Consider the following 19,943-nt stretch of genomic DNA (forward strand, 5'->3'; position numbering starts at 1 on the left):
CTCTCTTATAAAAATTTACTGCTACTTAAGTTAAAAGTTCTAAGATTATTAATGTATTTTTTAAGAACTGCAAGAACATTTCTTTTTCCATAAGTTTTCTAACTTATGAAACATTTCTTATACAATTTTTAACACGTATGTAATATATAAATATTTCCACATATATATTAATCAAAAATGCACGCTATTTTTCACGTTTGAATAGAAATGACGGGTATGAAAGGATGATTGTAGAGACTATACATTTTTCTCTATATTTTTTTGTGATCCCTCAAGCGATTTTTCATATCTCAATGTATAATCTTGCCATATTTTATTTCAAATGGCCCTTAACGGCGGTCAGGGTAGCAGCCGATAACGAATATGTAAGAATCATTGTTTTTTGCCGACTCGCAGGGCACTTGAGTAGTCGTTGAAAAATATGTTTGTTATTTGTTCAGCATGATAACGAAAGCAATAGGTTCATATGTTTTTGTAGTGAATATGACGAATAATGGATAAGGTATGAACTGATATTTCTATAGTATCACTGATAAATTTTAACATGTAAAAGCATAGAATGTATTATTGATATGTCAAATAATAACAAACAGTCTACCTTATGCAACGATACAAGAAAATTTATTAATAATGAAAATATATTTCTATCATTTGAAATGCTATTAAAAAGGAACATTTGCATTATTAAATTTTTATAATTAACGTAGAAATAAATTTCATTTTTTTTTTGGGGGGGAGGAAGGGGGCGTAAAACATCGATCGTACTTTTGTTGTTCTTTTGGACGGTGTTTTTTGATTACTTCCGAATCGATCTTGGAGTTTCATGACTGAAATATTTTCTCTGTGCACCGACGTATATTAGATCCTTCTCAAATCGAATATCGTTTCCCTCTACGCGAACAAGTCTGCGATCTCCGGTGTTCGCCGGAAATCAGCTATAAAGACCGGCAGGAAGTTGGTAATGTCTACATCGCAAGGATGGGAGCTTAATTCGATCGAGAAACTCATCTCGTGGAAGCGTCGTGTAACTACAACTAACGGATATATCGTGGAACTTTGACCGTAAATCAATCGGATCTGCGTTCGTCGGGCAGACCGAGGCAAGGCACGGCAGTTTAGGTCGATCGGCAAAAAGGAAGGGGGGGGGGGGCGAATCTTCGGTAACTGTCGTTCTATGCAGAGCAGAACATGCCATCGTAGATAACGTTGACGTCGACGCCGATGTCAATGCCGATGCCGATGCCGATGCCGATGCCGACGCCGACGCCGATGCCGATGCCGATGCCGACGCCGACGCCAACGACGACGGCGACGGCGACGACGTCATCGTTTTGTGGAGGTCTCGCGTACGGCCTGCGGCACTACCATTTTTCACCGTAGAACTTGCAACAGGTGTAAACTTCGCGAGGAACGCCCGCTGTTATGTAATCTACCAGCCAGATAAGTTCTCCTTAAAGAAGACGCAGTAAATAATGGCTTCTTCTTTCTTTTCGTGTAGCTGCTCGCGCACTCCCGCGCGCGCGCAACTAGAAAACTTGGAAACTCGGATAAACATTAGAGTCGCAAGGAGTATAAGATTTACGATGGTATTACAATAGCGGGCGATTTACTCGACTGTGATTCGCGTTCGTCGCGAAAATTAAATCTGGAAAATAATCTGCCAAGGTAGCGCAAAACGGAAAAATCTTATTACTCCTCTTAATACCTCCCGTGTTTCCCCCTCGGCATACCCTCGTATAAAAATTCAGTACAGATTTCTACAAGACGATCAAATCCATCGTAATATAACTTTTGAAAAAAAAAGTTCTCAATGAACTGGTATTACGTCGACTTGGAGAAGAAGAGACGATTTTTCATAATAATACACATTGACATTCATAAATCGCTTTGTTTCTTACGTGTGACATATTAAATTTCCATCCGTTTCGTGATGCAATTGCCGGTTGAGAAACGGCAGGATCGCGACAACGCGTCGTTAGTAAAGGCCGCTACGTGAAACTTTCGGATGCGAGTTAATTCTGGGCTCGTTCGGCCGTTGCTCCCGCAAACAAAAGTTCATCGCACATGCGACGTGGAGAAGCGAGAGAAGGAGGAGAGATCGGAAACAACAGCGAACAGCGCGGACAAAAGGAAGCGAAAGGGTGTAGGAAGGATGTTTGGAGGTAAGAGCACGCGAAGGGGGTGCAAGACCCCGGGATGCCACGGGGTAGGAAAAGCATCCGAAAACTTGGAGAAACTCACCGCGCGCGCCTATAACTAAGATCTTTTCTCCTCTCGTCACAGTGCATTCTCTCGACCGAAACTTATCCGGACCGGTGCGAAGGAGGCTACCGGTTATTCTCGGACAACCGTGGATAACGAGCGAATAAAACTTTTCTCGTCCGTATTGTCCGTCCCTCGTACTACTGAGCCGCCGAGTACGCCATTTATTTCCCCGTGTATCTCGTCTAGACGCGATGCATTTTGCGCGAAGCGAAGATGAATGCGATCGTATTTTGGATCTAAGCAACGTGTCTTTCGGAGCTTAGCAGCCAATTGCTTTCGAAAAAATTCTAAAGATGCTTAAAAACGAATAGAGATCGTTATTTAATATTTTTATTTAAAAAAAAATTTTTTTTTTTTTTATTTTTGTTTATAGTAATTAAAAGTTACGCTCCCGAAATAATAATAAAAAATTCTAAAAGCCCCGTCATATACTTTCAAGCGACACTTTGTAATTTTATACGCGTGAGATCGAGCTAATTAAAACCAGGAGGGGATTAAAGTCAGGCGTGAGTGGATACGAGCTAAACCACGGCGCGACAGTGCAATTAAATGAAAGTCGGATAATCTAGGTTTAACTATACGCTTTTACACTCGGCGGAAAAACGTTAAACAAATGGCGGCCAGGGAGAGCCCGATACTGTACGCGTCACTTATTCCCGGTGCCTTTCCCGGGATACGCGACGCCGCCGGCCTGATTATGGCGTTTCGTTATTGCAGCATTTCGTCCGTTATACGCGCGTATTATCGTCGTGAGCCGGAATATCGGGTGATAAAGGCGCCCGTTATATATTCCGCCGGCGAGTATATCCGCGAGGAAACGGCGCCCGCCTCACCTTCGCGTTATATTTCAACCTATCTTCGGCATCCCGAGTAATTACGACGTGATATATTGTCTTCAACCCTCCGGAGACCGTGCGGATGCTCTCGTGGCCGCCATCAGACTCCACGATGGCAGTTTTCCATCCCTGAGTACGCGCGCGACGCGCGATTATCCGCTTTTAAGGGGAATATCTTTACGGCGGTCGCGTTATAATGTGCCGAGCTTACCGTCGTTATTTACGTGTTTGGGCACTCCTGAGGTATTTTTACAGATCTCGTAACCCGTTTGATTTATTATTATCGCTACAAATGTGACTTCAAATCCTTATAGTGCCGAAAGGTAATGCATGTCGTATAAAATCGATCAAACCTACATCATCATAATTATTTTATTATGAACGAAGGTCCTCGTGTAAAAAAAAATCTCAGTATTATTATTATAAGGAAAATAGTTAATATTAGCATTCAAGAGTTATGTGCAAAATATTTTTGTCGTATAAAATAGAAAGTTGATTTCTTTCGTGCCTATATCCTAAGCTTACCTGCTTTGTTGTAAATATAAAATGACGTGAGGGACTAATAGAGCGTGAGGAAGAACGATAAGTTATAAACGGCGAGGATATAAAGAGAATTAACAGGACATTAAAGCCAACAACGCGCCCCTCTCTGGTGAAGTGTATTTTTACACTTGGAAGAAAAATCCTTTCGAAAGTAGTCGAGAGCGACTTAAAGCTCATAGACTCGCGCCGGGGTACAATCAGAACTCCGTTTGGAGATTCGAGGATGACGTTCAAATCCCTCGGAGTGAAGTTTCGTAACGTCGGAAAGGCTTTTCCGTAAGAAGTTCGTGAAAGTTTACGATACGAGGATACGAACGTAAAAAAAAAAATTTTTCAACCATCGCGGAATGTTACGACATGCCCCATTTCCCTCTTCGCTCGACGCGGCAATTCGAGACTGCTCCGAGATGATATTCCGGCTATTAGCTTGTATCCTGACTAGGTTAAACTGTCGTTAAACTAGCTTATCGCTCTCCCTATGCTTTATAGTAAACGCAATCACTTGGCTCGCAGCGTGGTCCGGATATTGAATTATACAGTGGACATAAAGGCGTGATTGCAATGTCTATCAGCGCCAATTCAATTTCACGTAACCGCGTTTACGTCACAGGTGGGACCATAATTCAGAAAGATGCATCGGGGAAAATGCGGGACTAAGCCGCTCTCGGGTTAATTCCGGCTGTCAGCGCAATCCGGCCTAGAGCTTTTGTATCGTAAAAATTGGCGCTTTTTTTTTTGCCACAGTGGCATCCGGTGTCCCGCGGATAAAATGTGAAAATACTGACAAGGGTCGACTCGTAGTCGAGTGAAGTCAAGCAAAAAAAAAAAAAATATCGATGATCGGAAGGACGGGGTTCTCTCGTTCATTCGGATTCGTCATGAATATATCGCTTTTCATTCCTGATCGCAATCTCTATTTTTCCCTCCCGCGATGAGAATACCACGTCGCGAATCCTCGTAGCCCCGTTAGCATGATACACACCGTCCGTGTCAGTGACGTCATACCAAACGGCGGACGATCGGGCATCATCGTTGAAACGTTGAATGGTGCAGAAAGATTAATAGCCGTAAACTCGAAACTTCCTCGACATCTCTGAATATTCACGCCACGTTTTTTACAGCCATTCGCCACGTCGTGCCCCGAAACTTTATTTCACGAAGGGCGCCTCGTTGTTTTACGGGTCTATTAGGATTTCTTTCTCTCTCTCGATTTCATTTCTCCGTTTCTCTCTCTCTCTCTCTCTCTTTCTGCTCTTTACTCGCCTGCTCTACATACCGTGTCCTCTTCCGCTCTATTATCCACATCAAACGGGGAAAATCGATGAAATGCTCTTGCCATTGTCATGGGTATTGACTTTACTTCGCTTACGTTGGAAAGTAACTTTCGCCGATCCCAGTGTTTAACTTCGAGTAACTGCTAATCGCTTTCGGACCGGAGTTCGAGAATACAACAAAGGAAACCAATTTCCTTATTCGCGATGAATATAGCATACTACGCGTCGCTTCGTGACGATTTTACGACAGTTATCGATCAAGAGTAAATGTTTGATCGGTGAAATAAAATGGCGATAAATTTAGATAGAAATTAGCTCACTTTACTTTTTAAAATAGCTGAAATTATACGACCATTATAGACTTTGTCGTTAAAATTTGTTAAGATGTTTGTTATTTTTATAAAATATATTTGTACGTTATTAAAAAAAGATCTTAAAATATATTTTTTAATCATTTTTATTACTTTAGGACAAAATGTATCTACTTAATTATTCTTTATACGTAAAGAAATATTTTAAAGAAATATTAAATTTATACATTATTCTATGTTGCCGAAAATTTGCTAGAAATTGACTAGATTTATCGTCCAGTTACTACCCAAACAAATCTTGCCCAAACTAATTAGAATCTAAGCGAAACTAGTCAGACATTGATTGGTAATCAGAATTTCCAGACAACTTTTAACTAGTTTCTTTTTTTTATTTAGCGTAATCATAGTTTAAATTAAACAAATTATGAAGACAGAGAAGTTTAAAATTAAAAATTTTAAATTAACTGATACGGTTTTTTGTTGCATTAAAATTTATTTTTTTATTACATTTCCAATTATGGAAATAAGAAATCTAAGTATGCCTAGGATATTCATAGGAGGAAAATCGTCCGTAACAGATTTTACGGTGTTCGTAGAGTATATTTTACGTTAAATTTTTTTGCAGAGTGCTTCTGAAATATTTGTTCTAATTATACTCGCGCGGATAATTAATGACTATTCCGTCGCCGTGTATATCTCGCGTTCACACTTTACTTGTCCGCCCGCCATTCTTCGTCAAACGGCAGACGGCCACTTTACGCTTACCTTCATTCGCCAACAGGTCTCGTATAGTCGTGGAACAAGCATACAATGGCATACGCATTAGCTCGGACGTGCGACCGGGTAGGATCTCGCGGAAGATCTTGTCTGCGGCACTTAAACGGAGCGGCGTAGAGGCAGATGGGGGAGGTAAAATTTCCCCCGCGGGTGTAATCAGACTGCGAAGTCGACGGAGGTTGAGTCTGGGGTGGTTGGTTGGTTAGCTGGCTGGTTGGCTGGTTGGCTGGCTGACTGGCTGGCTGGCTGGTCGGTCGGCCGGTCGGTCTCGAGGTTGGCAAAGGCGGCGGATGGGGCGGAAAGGCGTCAGGAGTCAGCCGAGCGATAGCAGTGGAAAGAGGATTGGGAAGAGGAGATGGGCCTCGTACGTGGGGCGGAGGAAGAGAGATAAACGGGAAAGAAGGAGAGAGAAAGAGAGACGAAGGGAAAGAGATTCTGGGCGAAGCGAAGAAAAGAAAATGCCTAAAGTAAAGGAAAGCAAGCTTTAACGAGATCGATGAAGCTACCGTTCGCCTCGCCGAACGTTGCACTGTCCTCCGGAACATCTAACTCTCCCTCTCTTTCTTCCTCTCTCTTTCTCTCTCTCTCTCTCTCTCTCTCTCTCTCTCTCTCCTGATTCTTACGATCCGACCGTCTCTCTTCGTTGGTCTCTCTCATATACCTCTGAAACAACTCTATCGCCACGCGCGGCGATGCTGGCGCAGTTGAGCCACGTTAACATCAATTTAATGATAGCTCATTAAAGGAATACGCGCGGACCTTAAGCGATTAAATAAACCGACGTAACCCCCATCATAGCCGGCTGTTTTTCATAGCAAACTAGCATAGGGGAATATAAGTGCAAGCGAAATAAATCGTAAAATTTATTAAAAAATTATTCACCTCATTGTTTTGTTGCTGGAAAAGTTGTGGATTTATTCATGGATGTGATATTAATCGAACAAATTCATCGAGATGCTTTTGATAATTCCAGCAATTTTTTTCTGAAATTTAGAATATTTATTAATTTTTTCTTCCGTCATTTCTGGATTTTATGGGAATGCAATTGCAAACTCCCTCTGGAAAAGTTCGTTATAAATCCAAACTTTAGTTGCTGAAACGATCATAATTCATTTTTATCGAAATTTTGTTGTTTATATTTTTCATCCCTTTTTTACTATGTTTGAAAAGTTATATATATAAATAAAGATCACGTCCATTAGTACCCGTTGATGATATTGTGTTTTATGAGGATACATGTTGAGTAACTGATGTAATAAACTAGCTTAATGTCCAGTAACGACTTTTTTTTTTTTTTTTTTTTTTTTCCAAGTAAGTGAGCGATCTTTTTCCTTGGCGGAGATGCTTGTCCCTATGGAGCTATTTCAAGCTAATTTCAACGTAATGTTTACGTAACATGTTTGCGGACTATTGCATGTTGCTATATAAGGCAGCAAGTATTGCAATATCAACTGACATTTTTATTATCTATAAAAAATAATGGTGAATTTTTTTATATCATCGAATAACAATAATTATATCAAGTTCAAGTATGTACAATTAAATCTTAATAATTATTGTAACTTTACATATTTCTAAGAAGAAATAATTTTACTGTAAATTTTTTCTTTACAACGTTTATTCAATGCATATTCTATATTAGATTATTACATTCACAATTTTTTGCTCTGAAGTATGTTGAATTTGCTTCAAACATATTTTAAGATAATACGATAAAGATAAAAAAAGTTTAGATTACCTTGCTGCAAGGTATCTCTCTCTCAGTTAGATAATCTTAGCGTTGCATATACATACATATATTAAGATATTGCAAGAATGACCAAAATCCTCTATGCTTAAAGGGCTAGATATTTTATCTACTCGTTCCATTGTGAGATTATACTTGGAAAATCCATGTTAATTTCCATGCATGCAAGGTAGGAACGTCTTAAGTAAATAATATATGAATGAAATAGTATTTTGATTAAATTGTTTAATATTGTTTACTATTACAGCACCTTCGATTATTGATATTGACTATTGATATATATATATATATATATATATTAAATTGTATTAATACATAATATTTGTAATTTAAAATCTTCTTTTCTTGTTGCAACGGAACTTCGAGGAGTGCAGTATTATCTCGAGAAGAAGTTTTGCTGCCTTCGTCAAGATCAAAAGATTAACGTGGAACTCGCCAGCTGGATTCAAGTGCTGCTTATTAAATGCAGCAATTTCGAAGTTCTCTTTTGCTTACTTCGAGTGACGAATTAATACGGTTTAAACTTCCTTAAAGTCGCGTACCATCCTTTGTTTCGTCGGAGTTTGCACAATGGAATTCCATTAAGCAGCTAGATTTGCGTGGGAGATTTTAATCCCTATGATCTTAATCTTTATAACCTTAATTTCCATTTATCTTTGCTTTGTGGTAAGCGTGAGGCATTTTCGTTTTTTTTTTTTTTTTTTCTGGATGCCAAACTCGGAGGGTCAAACGACCGTTGCAATTTTAGCGTTGTATACTCTTTTTACTGCCGCGACATCCTCCTCCTTTTAACTATTGCCTGCGCGAGTATCGAACGTAAATTGCAATCACGTGGAATTCCATTTCGCTCTTCCGTTTACAAGTGCCGTTTACGACAGCTTATCACGAACAACGTACAAAAGCGATTTTGTAGCTCTCATTCCCCCAATGCTTCATTCCGCAAATAAACATTCCGCGAATTGCCGCATATGTAATTTTACTATTTCACTCATATATAAATATTATTATCGCAATAAGTAATTTATGAAATAATTCGATATATCTAAAATTTGGAGAAAATCTAAAAAAGTTTTGGAGGAGAAAAGTTCTGTCAATTTCCCTCGAGCCAAGATTTATTCTGCATAAATTTCTCGTGATAACTTTCCGAATATTCCACGCGGATATGTACGACTAATCGCGTTCATTGAAATAGCTATGTATTTCGGCGCGGACGTGAACTGACTGCATACACTCCCGTCTCTAATAGACGCAATGTGCATAATATCGTTTGTATCGCGAGGAAAGCTCCCTTTGTGTGTAACATTTACGGTCCGGATGCGAAGCTCACGAATGCAACCGGCACAATAATGCAACTTTCCGTGTAATAAGTCGCGCTAAGTTCTCGTCCGTAATGACAAAGCCGATCGTTCGAAAGCAGCTTTCCCCGTAGGTTTCGCGCCGCGGTTTTCAGAAAGTAGCTCCTAACAGTTTGTATTGAAGTAATTATACGACGCGTGATTGACGAACGGGGCGCTGGTTCGTCGCGGACGTGTGCACGTGTCGCTCGATTATGCGTAAATCCGTTCAGCTTGCTCAGACTCGAATCGCGCCAGCTATCGTTTGGAGTCGATCAACTTAAATCAGTCAACGATATGCCAAGATGTTTTCCCATCTATCGAATTTTTGCCGTATAGCCGGCAGCAATATTTGTTGAGCGTTTCGCATCGTTCACGTCCGGCTTCATTAAAACTTTTCGAACGCGAAAAGTTTTGCGTCAACAAGCAAAACAATTCCGTTATCGATTGCGAATTTATATATATATATATATATATATATATATATATATATATTTTTTTTTTATATAAATTTTTTTCGCTAAAATCTTTTTGTGTACATCTCTTGTCATCAGAAATGCCGATTAATATATCGCAGTATGCACATTACGGTTATTTTTTTTTTGGTAATTTCGCTCGTATATTCAATTAAATGACCGCCGTTCTGAAAGCGATAGCCGGTAGATTTATGTCGAGCATGTTGGTCGGTACATAGAGGGGACTTAACGTAACTTTACAGGACTGGTTTCGAACTAGTTCCGTCTGTAGTTACTGCTTTCTGGCGTGGACGTTCCAAGAATAATTAGTAGCTATAACAACGGACACGTTGAAAACTAAGTTCAAGAACAGAAGCTGCGCGGGGATGGGATTGACCCTAAAGTAGCGAACAATGGTTCTGGCAATGCATCGCATCGTATTTTCGACTCAACAATTCTCTGCGTTCCTTACACTGCATTAGAATACATAATCCATTTTGTTTGCGAGACGATTAATATGTCTTTAAACACACCTTTACGCGATCGAAACGTGTTAAAAATAATTGTCTTGTAAATTCTTATAGAAATAATTCCATCTGACGATCTGATAATTTTTTATAAATCTCACGAATCGTAATTAAAGAAACAACTATATAATTAAAGACTACTTTTAATTGTACGTAATAGCAGTGGGGCAAAATTCTAATTCGTTGAATTAGATTTCAGATTTATGCCAATTGATGATCCGCGTTATTAGCGCGTATTTATTGAAAAATTGAAGTATTAATTCGAACGATATTTTAAGTTAGAAGGAATTTTTACAGCGCAGTCGTGTTCATAATCAGTCTCCACTTGTGCGGATTCATGAGAATATCTTCAACGGCATCCTCTTGTTCGTACTCGTTTCACTATTCATACGGGACCTTTATTCAAATCGTTTTCACAGGCCCTTGCGAGCCGGTTTTGCAGCTCAAGCCTGGCTATACGGCATAGGATTTGCATTATGTTTGGCTGATGGCTGCACAAAGCCAATCAACGTGCAAATGCGGCGAAGCTTCCGCCGTTTTTAGCAAGCTTCGATGCGCAAATTGCTGGAAATACGGAAAGCGGCAGCGTCGCGCGTCCGCTCGAAACAATTTTTACTCACACACGTCACACACGTTACGTTGTGTCCCAATCGTTTTTTCTGTCTGTCGCGATTATCGAGCTTTTTTTTACTTGCTTGAAAGTGGTCTCTTGATGCATTCGGATGCGGATGTTTATGCAGCGTCATGTTGCTGCAGGTCCGCGATCCTTCTAAAATGCGCCATGCTTGTATTTTCATCGTCTTCGTATTCGTCGTCACTTACGGGGGATCCGTAACTCTAGCGTTAAACATCGCGCGAAAGAGACTGGATTTGTTTTAAATTAAAATCGATATCCATCACGGAGCGGTCTTAGCGATGGCGCCTAGGTTTATTGAAACTCCGTGGCTTTCGAGCAATTTCGCGGAGCTTTGCTTTAATCCCGCAGGATACGCTTCCACTACCTTTCTCACCCTTATTATCTTTTCTTTTCTCTGCTTCACACAGCTAGCTAACGCGTCCGTGCAACCGCTCACATTTTTCACGTCGCTGTAAGCACGTACAAATAAAATTAATTACGCTACTCTTCCGCAAATGTATGGAATATTTTATAAAGTAATTTTTAAATTAAACGACATTTTATGGGAATTCATATGTTCGTTCTTGGCGGGGAATATCCTTGTAAATTTATTCGAAACTCGCGTAAAAAGAGCCTCGAGACGCGTGCCTTACGACGGAACCCAATAACCATGTAACTATACATCTCAGACAACCAACACTCTGGGTCTGGGCAAGAAAGTGCGCTTTCATCCGGGCGAGGAGAGGCGCGAAGGGGGGAGTAAATGGGGTGAAGAATTCGCGAAGGGAAAGGAGCGTAAAGGTGAAATAAGAGCAGTGCGATGATGCGCGCCTGGCGGGAGGGCGAGGAAGGGGTAGAAAGATTGCATCGCGGTAGGCGGGAAAGTTAGCTTGGTGTGTAAACCGGCGCGCGATTCCGCGGCAGCCGTTAGACATTTCCGACGAATCGTATACGAGCTTGCCGCGAGAGAAGAACCGTAAAACTTTATTGAAAGCACGCGCTCTCGCGCAACTTTTCCCATCCCTCGTATCCCCGTTCCACTCTTCCCATCCCGGCACGAAAGCGAGGGAAACCTCGATGTCGGGGGGGGGGGGGGAATGGTTTCGGCCGCGGAATGCCGCGGTTCGTATCTTCGAACATGTAAACCCTCCGTCGCTCCCCATCCGTACGTACGCGCGTTGCCGGTTTGCTGAAATACTGTGCGAGCCCAAAAAACACGTGCGAGTCCTGTCGAAACTCATTACGATACGCTCGCGAACCAGGCTGCCAGTCATCGTCACGTGGTCGTTTCCGCGTCCGTGATCGATGCGAGCTTACATCTCTCAAATATGCACGGCACGTTCACGGCACGTTCGACAAGAGTCAGAAGTTTTCCCATCAAAAAATCCCGGATTTTCTGAGATTTTCCGGAGAAAAAGATTGCGCAATTTGGACTGAAGCCTCGCGACGGATAGAAATTTCCACGAAATATATTTGTGTCGATGGCTTCGGTAGAGAGTTGAGAGTGAACTAAAAATATCAAGAGTGCAAAATTGTGGCAGCTAAGTTACTAGAAAGCTTTAATTTAGTCAATTTTCATAAAGTTTCCAAAGAATCTCATAATTTTAATAACAAATTCCTTCTTGATTAAAATGTCTCTCAACTACCTTTAATCTTTTAAGAATGGACATTGCGGAACGTATGATTTTGCGTAATTTATATGATTGTGAGAATCAAATAACACTAACAAATTTCTCTAAATTAACACGTTAGAACACGTTAGAATATCGGTAATTTAAACAAGTAAATTATTTACATTTAAAAGCTTTTTACGCAACAATTTAGTTTAGTATTATTTACTTGAATTTAAATATACGCTATATTTTACTTCACGTTTCAAGTATTTCGCTATTTAATAATATTGAACGTTAATTTATCGTCTGCCTTTCATTCTCTTTGCTACATAATCGTCTACATCGATCGAGTCTCGAGCATATGCCGGGCTCGATCGAAGATTACGGCTTAACGTTGCATTATTGCCATGTTACATATTTATGCAACACGCTCGACGAGCGGGCAAAATTGCGGCTGTAAAGATGAAACTTTGGGTGTGAAAGGAAGGAGGCGGTATGTGTTTAGTACAATATATTGCAGTTCCCGCCGCAAGTTTTCCCTTGTTCGGCAAGTATTATTTCGTGAAAAGTTTCGTTCAAAGTCTGCTTCTTCGCGGGCGAGCGCGCGTCATTTCCGCGATGTACGAAAACGAGAGGGGAACCTTCCGGCTCTCGCCGGTCCATCGGTAAAGTATCCGTCCGTCGGACGGATTTTCGAGCATTAATTCCATCAGATTTTCCGCTCTTGCTTCTCTGAATTTTCACATTTCGCGCGTGAAACACATTCTGCCATCGCAGATATTTTCGATTAAAACACCGCCGTATCAAACAAGTCGTCCGATACACACGTTCGGCAGTTTCGACACTAGTGTGCGCCGAAAAGAGAAACGAAACTGGATACGTGTTTCGGCATCGACGTGTATCCGCTTTACCTCGTGTCACTGGCGCGCCGGGGTTTATGACGAGTATTTTTCGTTCTTTCCGGATCCTTTTTACGTGACATCCCGTTACATTTCCGGCCCGGACGAGGTCGCGGCTTCGGCCGCGAACTATTTGTAATTTTCCGCTCGATATGCAGCAGGAATTCCGGGATATTTTATACTCTTGCCTTATGCCCCTTACGCGCGACTGTCGCCGAGGAGAACGACGGCGCGACGAAATAAATCTTGGGCAGTCGCCGCCCGTTTTCCTTCCGCGAGAAGGAAACCGCTGCTTTTCCTTCGTTCCTCCCTCTCCCCCTCCCCCCTCCCCGTACTCCGCATACCCGCCCCCCTCGTTCTCCGCGCTCGAACGGCAATCGAATTGCAACGAAGCTGCGCGATACGCGAAATACGTGATTGCCTCGTACTCTCGTATGCGACGCGTTCGACGGCTAATTACGTTGGCAACGATACATTGCTCGAGGCGGAAATAGCGCGGTGTTTCTCGGACGGGTTCTTTTAAGTAAACGAGAGTGGAATGGAATTTTAATAGCGGAATTCTTGCGGAATACGCGTGCGTGTGCGGCGTAAAATTTGATATTTTCAACTTAATAAGACGCAATTAAATTATTTAACATTTATTAATTCTTTAATTTTGCCTCGACGTCGACCTATTTTAATGATGATTTCCTGCAATTCGAGTGAGACGCGATTACATTAAAGTCACAATCACGTGATAAGCCCGTGTCATAGCTTTCTCGCTCTCTCTCCCTTAATCTCTATTTCCGTCGTTAGATCCGCCATCTCTCTTATTCATCGACAACCGGTGCGAACTGCACGCTAACTACGTAACTGCGGTGCCAAAGTGGAACTTTCGCAATTTATACTTTTGGATTGACAAGGTAGCAAGGTACGGAGGAAAACGATCAGAGCAAGACGTTCGCCTCCCTCTCCCCCCCCCCCCCCACCCTCAAGCACTCGACTCACTTCGTCGTCGGGCGTTTTGCGTTTCAATTTTCTACCTCGATGAAATTCGACGAAAATTAAAGTCACGTAAAACTCGAGTCGTTCGCCCCGAGTCATTCTTGACGAAACGTGGCTACGTCGGTCGCTCGCCAACTCGCGTATTCAATTGAACCCCCTCTCCCCCGCCAGCCCCGGGGAAACGAAAAGGGATCGCGTATGGTTAAACGTACATCGTATTTTCCTTCCCTTCGGTCGGATAATCGCAATCAGCTCTGCCGAGGGCCAACTCTAGGGGACAATGTTTGCGCGTTTGTTTGTCCATTACTCGAACTCGGCAACGAACTGTCATCCAGAATCAGATTCGGAAATTGGATCCGACGGATATTCTACGAAAACATATCAATCGTCGCGTTTTCCTGCAGCAATTAACACACAAAGCTCATTACGGTATGTATGTTTACAATATGAACACGCCCAATTTGAGCGTATTTATAGTGTTAATTTTAATTATTACTTTCGTACGCACGGCAAATCTGATCCTTAGTTAAATTTACCCTTAACGTGTATCACGGCATTGTCATTACCATAATTGTCGTGGTAATTATTGATTACGTTTAGCGCACTCATTTTCAGAAAACAGTAGACTGTAATCGGGAATTATACAGCGAACCGCGTGCGAAAATTGACGTGCCCGTGGCGATATATTCGTTCGATATCGGGCTGCATCGCGGGTCGCGATCGATACTTCGGATGTTACATCTGGACCTCCTTGATGGGATGAGAGGAGATTTCTTCGCCGGATATTAAAATTTCAGAAGGCCGGATTTATAATCGGCGTCGATTAATTACTCAGGCAGGGCGGAAAATGTCACCGCTCGCGGATCGGCGAATAAACGACGAAGATCTCCGCGGCAGACGGCATGGCCACTGTCCGTTAATTATTCAACGACATCGGCGAACGCGAGATTGATCCATGATGGAAATTGTTCATTCATACAGACTTACACACGCATACTTCTTGGATGGATTGAAACGATTATAATCTATTCATCGTGTCCCGATATCAGAGGAAAGCGATATCAGAGGTTGAGAATTTTCACGTCAAGATTTTCATCCGTGATTATCCGTGACGGGATGATATCAGATATTGATAGATAATTCTCTTCTAACGAATAATTTCTCTCGGATATTTGCGATATCTTCTATCTTTACGCCATAATGCTATTACACAGATAACGAATGCTTTTATATCTGATGTCACAAATGCGTTTATTCACTTGAAACATTTTAACATTTTAATATATTTTCAAATGCGTACATCAAACTCAATCCAACGGATATTTTACTCGTGTAATTATACGTAATTATCAAAGCATCAACAGCATAATTATGTAGTGTCAATGGATAATAGTATGAGATAATTAATAATTTGTTTACGCGTTACAATTGTTATACAAAATACGTGTATTTCGTTTTGATCAGATAATACGCCGAAATTAAAACATATTTTTACTAACGCACGTAAAATGTCGCAAAACTGTCGAGTATTATCGAATAACGCTTTAAAATATCAAATAGTTATTTTCTTTAAACGAAATGAATCACGAACAATCACGATGACATGAATTATTTAAACGTGATACGCATTTATTCCGAAAATATTTACTTGGAAAGGTAGAGGCATTTATGCAACATTACGTTATCGTATTTTCCCAAACGGTTGTATATATATTCGCGTGTAAGTGGCAGATGATAGATAGAAGTGCAAACAGTTTAACTCAAAACACCGTAGGAACTGCTGTCTCGAATTTTAAGTCTATCATAATACGACAAGTTGCCCGATGTGCATTCCGCCTCGGGCTGTGTGGCGTCGAGTGCTGTGGATTACGGGTTTTCCTTCATCAAGCCGGGTATCCAATCTCTGACGTTACTTAGAGACCGCTAAATGCGTTCAGCCGTCTGGATTATCGCTCTCAGTTCTCTTACAATCAAACGTGAACCCGTCGGGCTATAATAACACGCCGCAGGAATTTCGGTGAATCGTTCTCTCATCCCTTATTCATGCGCTTCGACCGTCACTGTATCTCAATAGAACGATTTATAGTCGACAGTATTTTCTTTCTAAGAACGTACACGCATTCTCAATACATCCTGCATGACTGCAAATTGCTCGATTATGATTCAGAGCTTAATTTCTCTAAGGAAACTTGATGAAAAGAACGATTTATGATATATATCTAGGCACTACAGAAATTAAAATTTATATTCCGTGTTACTTATTTATACATTCTATTTTTATACACACAATTTTTATGTAACTACTCTCGAATCTCATTATGAACCTTGTCAGTTACGATTACATTCGCTTCACTTATTGGGAAAGATATAATTGATGGCAAATTGTAAGACATCTCGAGTCCTAGGGGATGTAGGGTGAAGATCTAATTTTCTCATTTGAAAGGCTTGAAAGGCTCAAATGGCATATTCCTCTTTCTTTCCCGCGTGAAGATTTTCCTGAGAGATGTAGAAAGCGCGACGACGCTGCGCGCCGAGCAAGTTCCTTGCAGAGGCAACGGTGGTTCTAATCGGCTTCGAAACGAGCTCGTCTTGTCGAGTTCAATTAAGCAATCGACGCGATGCCGGTACGCGAGTAAATTAGCACGGGCGATCAAAGTTATCGTTTCCTGTCGTGCAAAAGGCTTTAATTTGGCCCCTCCTCTCTCTCTCTCTCTCTCTCTCTCTCTCTCTCTCTCTCTCTCTCTTCCGTTGGAAAATATATGAATTTTTAGATATCTTCATTCTAGAAATACAATGTTATTTAATTTAATTTTTATTTTTTAAATGTGACATCTGTGTTTTTTAAATAAAAAAGATGTCACATCTATATCTTAAAAAAAAAAAACCGATATACGTATGTATATCAAAAATAAAGATCGAACGGAAACGTTACAGAATGGGCATACGTGTTCGAAGAAAAATGAAGAAAGTTTGATAGCATGCGTCGTGATTTAGATAGTACAGTTGTCTCCGAATGTATCCCAGATATGTATATCTTTCGCAAAAGTTCCGCGGTCTCCAGCAGACGAAGTCGAAAGTACTGCTTTCAGCCAGCGAAATAAATAAGCTCTCTATGTTTGACATATGTTATGTCTCTAGTTAACTATGCGTCTCGCGTGGCAAATTCCTCTCCACAAGAGGAAAGATCGTCTTTCTCGTATAAATCCTGCCAATGTTTACTAAACCACGAAAGATGATCTCTTCTTCGAGATGTGGTTTGATCCGACATCCCATTTCGTTTCCTCTCTCTCTCTCTCTCTCTCTCTCTCTCTCTCGGGAGAGAGAGAGAGAGAGAGAGAGCAGAAATTCTCGAAATAGAAAAATGATCTTATCCATCGCGTTGCTCGTCATCCTGTCGTGTCGGCGACGATTGATACCGCTCGACAAGTGTCTCGAGACCCGCCAACCTTGCCTTTATCCGTCTTAGCGTTTTCCTCCATAGAATTCGAACGGCGCGAGGATATTACCGAGGCATTACGGCGAAGTGGAGAGCCCGCTCTTCCGTGTTCGCCAGGATAAGACGACTCTGTTTATCCTACCAGGAATACGTTTCTCTTCGCCGACGTCGACGATCACCCGCTTCCTCTTTCACCACTCTCGACGGCTCGACGCTGCCGATTTTCCAGCGCTCTCTCATTTCATATTCCTCTCCTCGCGCCTCGTTTATTCGCGTCGAAGCTCATCGTCTTCATTCCGCGACGCTTTTAATTCGACGCTACTTTGCGGTTTCTCCCCGTTCTCGAGCGGTCAGAATATTACGTCTTGCGGCAGTAATATTCTATTTATTAAGTTAATCATTCGCGGAACGAGATCCCGTAAAATAGGACGAGGAATGCCAAGATGACAAAGGCGCGTTATACACGCTTTATCGTTAAATAAATTATACTTTCAAAACGGGGCCGGGTAAGACGTATCCGTCGGTATTTTAGAAACATTATGCGCGACGCTGTACTTACACGGAATATATAAGAAGTATAGTAAGACGTCGGCTGCTACGAGCGTATTCTTTGAGTAGTATAGAGTTTTGCCGCGACGAAAATTTGGTTGGACGCCGTCCTGTGTTTCGCAAGTTTAAAACTCTCCGCATTAAAGAACTCGGTAACTTAGTTCCCAATTAACTTTAGTTAAACAGGAACTTTTTAGTTCTCTGCTTAACCTAATGTTAAACTAAAGTCTACTTGACATCAACGGAAGATTAAGGTTTCGCTATTCATTTGTTTCCCTGGGAAGTTTTAATTTGTCAAAGTTCTTCCAATTCTGGAGAAAGTAACTCTCTTGTAATTAAGCCTTGATTTGCATTTTTTTAGGATTTGTTGGATCTTGCTGTTCCACGAAATACGAGGAACAAATTTACAAACGAGATGAACAAATTACGTTAATTTACATATAATAATTAATTGCTTTGAACACGTTAATTAATTCAAATTTATTAGACATAAAGATAAGACATAAAGATTTTTAAAACACGAGACTTTGTCTCCTGGATTTTAGCGCACGTAAGATTTACCGCCGACACAATGTAATTTACCTTCCGAACTCGGTGCTCTTGACTCTCCGCTATCACGGTATAGGATAAAACGAATTTCATCGAGCGCAGTCGGTTCTGCATGTACGCGCGCGCAAGTTAATCGCTCTTCCGGCAAGTGATCGCGAGGGAACACGAGGGAGAAAGGGGGAGAGAGAGAGAGAGAGAGAGAGAGAGAGAGAGAGAGAGAGAGAGAGAGAGAGAGAGAGAGAGAGAGAGAGAGAGAGAGAGAGAGAGAGAGAGAGAGAGACAATACCGCGTTTCCGAGCCGAACAATTTTCCGGGGGAGGTGGCCGACAAGATTTTACAACCCGTCGTTTCGCGAAAATCCTCCGAGGACGAATTTCATTAGGATCACCGGGGTTAATCCAGCTTTTCCGCCGATCGCGGGCGTGCTCGCTCGCTCCACGGGATTATATCGCCGACGAGAACGACAGCTCTCGCACGCCTCCCTCTCTCTCTCGTCCTCGAGTCCGGACGGGGTTGCCGAGGGATGAGACGGAAATGGCGGGTTAGGTTTGATTATGTGCGGTTGATTATACACGCTTAGAGGACCGCCGGTGCCCTCCGGACCAGTCAGTCCCGACGCGATCTTTTGTGAGACCGTGGAATTGCCAATCAAATATTCAGGCGAGCTTGTTTAACTGCCGCAATAAAGAACAGACGGCGCGAGCGCGCTTCTCGACCACCGTCACGCACAATCGAGGCACATTCGCACCCTCGTCGCTTCCACGGGGGCTTTTCAGTCACGGCAGTGCTTGAATGCCCCCGTAAGGTGGTGGCGCGGCGCGCTGTGTGTCGGGGCCACGAGTGTTTACACGAAACCAACGCCGGATGTTCCATTGTTAATGCGGGAAGAGATGAAGGAGGATGGGGCAACCCTGCGCCCTGTGTTGATTGAAGTCGGACTTTCTGCAACCTCCCCCTCCCTCCCCCGCCTCCCCACGGAAGCGAACAGTTTGAGGGACAACTTCCGCAAAGGCCCTCTACTTAGGCTGATTCTTCGTGAATCTTGCACGTGGTACTTTTTAACAAAGAGAAAAGATTCTCGAGAAATCTCTTAACGATATCAATCCTTAATCTCTCGCACAAATGTTCTTAAGCTTAAGAAATAAAAATTTTTTTTTTTTTCTAAAGATAAATTCGAAATATCATTGATTACTTTAGCGAACTAATAAATGATTTTTTTCCTAACCGT

The 19,943-nt window shown here is 41.8% G+C and overlaps 1 protein-coding gene and 1 long non-coding RNA gene across 3 annotated transcripts in view; one reads left to right on the top strand and one right to left on the bottom strand.

The window, feature by feature from the left end:
* LOC105428487 (band 7 protein AGAP004871) overlaps window positions 1–19,943 on the top strand; it is a 186,866-nt gene that overhangs the window by 85,654 nt on the left and 81,269 nt on the right. The window lies entirely within an intron of this gene.
* LOC148935814 (uncharacterized) lies at window positions 5,608–13,508 on the bottom strand. Its single transcript, XR_016140131.1, has 2 exons — window positions 6,889–13,508; window positions 5,608–6,701 (listed from the first exon to the last, which is right to left on the bottom strand). It is a non-coding gene; the product is annotated as an uncharacterized LOC148935814 (long non-coding RNA).

This window comes from Pogonomyrmex barbatus, unplaced genomic scaffold, assembly GCF_055798465.1.
Source record: "Pogonomyrmex barbatus isolate J1 unplaced genomic scaffold, ASM5579846v1 scaffold4, whole genome shotgun sequence".
In the NCBI taxonomy this organism is placed as follows: domain Eukaryota; kingdom Metazoa; phylum Arthropoda; class Insecta; order Hymenoptera; family Formicidae; genus Pogonomyrmex; species Pogonomyrmex barbatus.